The 4,391-nt window shown below is 35.4% G+C and overlaps 1 pseudogene; it reads left to right on the forward strand.

Annotated features, from left to right (window-relative positions):
* Positions 1 to 230: 230 nt before the first annotated feature.
* LOC131837957 (prothymosin alpha-like) lies at positions 231 to 513 on the forward strand (annotated as a pseudogene).
* The last annotated feature ends 3,878 nt before the right edge of the window (positions 514 to 4,391 follow it).

The following is a 4,391-nucleotide window of genomic DNA, read 5'->3' on the forward strand; positions in this document are numbered from 1 at the left end:
AATTTATACTGACTTTGAACCAATTTTAATGCAAAAGCTGATAACTAGCTCCACTGGCTGCTCTGAAAAGCCATCTTTGCATTGATCTTGTGTTTAGCCTCCTGTTCGCTGCAACCACCTCCGCCACGTGCCTCCTTTGCCACCTCAGACTCCGGCAGCTTTCTTTCTAAAATTCTCCAACTCTTCCTTTCTTTCTAATCCGCTGCATTGGATCACTGGTGTGCCCCATCATGTCAGAAGTGGACATCAGCTCCGAGATCACCACCAAAGACTTAAAGGAGAAGAAGGAAGCTGTGGAGGAGGCAGAGAATGTGAGACACACCTGCTAATGGGAACGCTAATGAGGAAAATGGGGAGCAGGAGGTGGACAATGAGGTAGATGAAGAAGAGGTAGAAGGTGGGGAGGAAGAGGAGGAGGAGGAAGAAGGTGACGATGAGGAAGATGAAGATGAGGAGGTGGAGGCAGCTGAAGATGTGGACTCCAAGAAGCAGAAGACTGATGAGGATGACTAGACAGCAAAAAAGGAAACGTTAATCTAACAAAAAAATGGGCCACTGTGACCTATTCACCTTCCACTTCCCATCTCATTATCTAAACGTGGTCACCTTCAAGTAGAGAGTCCCGCCCTTCTACCCAGCGCCCGCAGCGCCACCCGCAGATGACACACGCTCTCCTCCACCCAACAAAAACCACAACGTGAATTTGCAACAGGGGAGGAAAAAAAGAACCAAAACTTCCAAGGCCCTGCTTTTTTATCTTAAAAGCACTTTAAAAAGGAAAATTTGTTTGTATTTTTTATTTATATTTTGTATTTTTGTACATATTGTTAGAGGTCAGCCATTTTTAATGATCTCGGATGACCAAACCATCCTTCGGAGTGTTCTCTGTCCTACTTCTGACTTTACTTGTGGTGTGACCGTGTTCATGATAATCTCAAAGGAGGAAAAAAACCTTGAAAAAAAAAAAGCAAAAACAACAACAACAAATCTTATCCCGAGCATTCCAGTAACATTTTCTGTATATGTACTTAGCTGTACTATAAGTAGTTGGTTTGTATGAGATAGTTTAAAAGGCCAAAGATAAAGGGTTTCTTTGTCTATGAAGTTGCTGTTTATTTATTTATGGCCTATTTTATGTATGTATGAAATAATGTTGTCCAACAATAAACGGGAATTTTATTTTGCTGAGTTGTTCTAACAACAAGGACAAAAGGTTGATAACCAGAATATTACAAACATGGTCATGTGCCAACTCATATTAATCTTTGGAGCCTGTAAAAAATGCAGAATCCCAGTAAAGACTCAAAATTTCTGAATTGGAATCTCTCAGGATGGGGCTGGGTAATCTACATTTATATAAAATTTCTATATACTATTGCCATACAAGAGAGACTTCAGAACCACTCATGTAACTATTTGAATTATCTTTGTTGGCTATCACAGTTTATAAAATTAATCCAACTCATACGTATTTCACATTTAAAATGGTGAAATCTATTCCCCTTGAACCTGATAGGTTATTTTGTGTCTAACTCGGCACAGATAAGTACCTATGTGTAGGCCACACGAGACCATAAAAGCTTCTGTGATATTTAGATCCTAGGTGAGCTTAAGAAAAATTCTAGGGACAATAAGGCTTGAAAAAAATAAAAATTTGTGGATTGCTTTTCATCTTTCTGAAAAAAAAAAAACAAGCCAACTTTGTTTCATTTATATTAGTACAAAATAACTTATGCATGTAAATAGAATTGTTGTTATGTACGAGATAGAGGACTCATCATTTTGTTCTTAGCAATGTCTGGCTCATGGTAAAGTTCTATTATCTATTTATCTATCTATCATCTGTCTAACAGAAAAATTCATTCTGCCAATCTCTGAATTTTTTTTTGAGGTGTTTAGTCCACTTACAATTAAAGTAATTATTAATAAGGTAAGATCCCTTGTATACTATAAATACTAGCCTTTTGCCAGATTTTGACTTTGCAAATATTTACTCCCAGTCTGTCATTTGTCTGCTTTGTTTATGATATTCTTCATTGAACAGAAGTCTTTAATATTCATGTAGTCAAATCCATTGAATTTGAACCTTATGATTTGTGCTTTTTAAAGTTTTTTTTGTCTGCCTAATTTATAATAATATTCTCCTAGGTCATTATAATAATACTCTCCAAGGTCATTATTCTCCTAGGTAAAATGATGACCCTCCAAAGATGCCCATGTCCTAATTTCTGGATCATGTAAATATGTTACCATGTGATGGAAAAGACTTTACGTATATAATTAAGACTTAGGATCTTGAAATGAGGGAGATTATTCTGATTTACCCAGATGGGTGTAATCTATTCATGTGAATCCTTTAAAGTGGAGAGCTTTTCTTGACTATAATTTGTTAGCAAGAAAGAGATGTGAAAACAAAAGCAGGGTTTGGAAGATGATGTATTGCTGGCTTCGAAAATAGAGGACAGATGCCACAAGTCAAGGAAGCTGGGTTGCCTCTGGAAAAGGCGGCGGTGGTGGGGGGGTTCTTCTGTAGAGTTTCCAGAAAGGAATACAACCCTGCCAAAACCTCAACATAAGGTAAGACCTGTTGGACAACTGAGCCATAGGGCCATAAGAATATAAACACCTATTGTTTAAATCATTAAGTTTGTAGTTATTTATTACAGCAGGAATAGGAAACTAATAAATGCATCATAGATATTTTCCTACACTTTATTCTGTTGGCTTCTTACTTTTACTTGCTCATTTAGTTATTTAATTCACTTGGAGTTCTGTTTTCATGTGATGCAATGTAGGAGTTTAGTTTTATTTTTCTTTGTATGGTAAACCTGTTTTTCCAACATCATCTATAATTTAGATTTTCTCATCAATTGATATTATCACCTTAATTATTCATATTTCAAATTTCCATATATTCCCTCTATCTATTTCTGTGTTTTGTGTTTTTTAATTGTCTGTTTCTGCTGTAAATGACCATATTATTTTTGTTTTTATGGATTTGTGGACATATCTGTTTTAACATCTGGTAGAGAAATTTTCAACATCTTATTCTATTTTTTAAATTGATTCAGCAATTCATAAAATTTTAAGCCATATTTTTAAATATAGAGTTTGTTGAATTCTTATGCAACAGAATTTCTATTAAAAAAAAAAACACTATAAGAATGGTTTTGGGGGGGCCACCTGGGTGGCTCAGGGGGTTAAGCCTCTGCCTTTGGCTCAGGTCATGGTCTCAGGGTCTTGTGATCAAGCCCCACATCGGGCTCTCTGCTCAGCAGGGAGCTGCTTCCTTTCCTCTCTCTCTCTGCCTGCCTCTCTGTCTACTTGTGATCTCTGTCTGTCAAATAAGTAAATAAAATCTTAAAAAAGAAAAAAAGAAAAAAGAATGGTTTTGGGTAGATTTCCTTCAAGAGAAGTGAAAATTTTACTGCATTAAGTCATTTAATCTATGAACATGGTATATCTTTTCATTTATTTAAGTCATTTGTGAAATTTAATAGCTCTTTGTGTAGAAGTATTTGACAAATTTTTCTCTTTATGTCAGTTTGCTTGTGTTCTGTGATGTCTTTGATCTCCCATCTTAATTTGTCATATTATGTTTTAATTTGAATTTAGCAGGAGATATCATTGAACCATCTTTGATCTCAATCTCTTCCCTTTTGAGGAAAAACTCAGTTATTTGTTGCCATATATATAAAAATAAATTCCAACTACAAAAATATTAACTAGTAGTATCAGATTTACATGTTTCATAGATGGGCAGAGACAGAGGTCCACATGTTATTATTAAGAAATTTATTAACATTGCCTATTAGACATTTCTGTTCAGCTCAATTTTCTTTTCTGCCCTTGGCTGATTGATCTCTTTCTCCTTCAACATAGACTCTCTATATATACAAGTTCTTGCTTCTTGGAACAATGTTGTTGTTTTAGTTTCTCCTACAGTGAATTTCCTATACATGTCACTTTATCTTCACTATTTAGAATGGCCATTTTATGAAAAATGACTTATATTTGAGCAAACCATAAACTCTCTTAAGGATCCAATTTCATTAGAAGGGTGAGACTCCTGTAAATAATAAATACTTAGAGTTTTTATCTTGCCCCCTTGTGATTTAAGCTGCCAGCTGTTGAATGAGCTTTCTTTTTTCAGAACCTCCTTTTTTACATTCCCTTCTGTCTAAGCCTAATCGTACTTACTCCACTGGGCTATATAATTTAATAGGAAATGCTATAGGTTGTGGTATAAAATAAATCATATTTGAAGCCTGACTCTGCCAGTTGCTAGTTATGAGCCACAAGACCATGTTCATACTGGTGCATCCTCTCAGTTTTCTTCTTTTATAAAGTAGGGTTGGTAAAAGAACATGCTTTATAGTGTTCTTTAGCTA

Source organism: Mustela lutreola, chromosome 8 (assembly GCF_030435805.1).
Source record: "Mustela lutreola isolate mMusLut2 chromosome 8, mMusLut2.pri, whole genome shotgun sequence".
Classification (NCBI taxonomy): Eukaryota; Metazoa; Chordata; class Mammalia; order Carnivora; family Mustelidae; genus Mustela; species Mustela lutreola.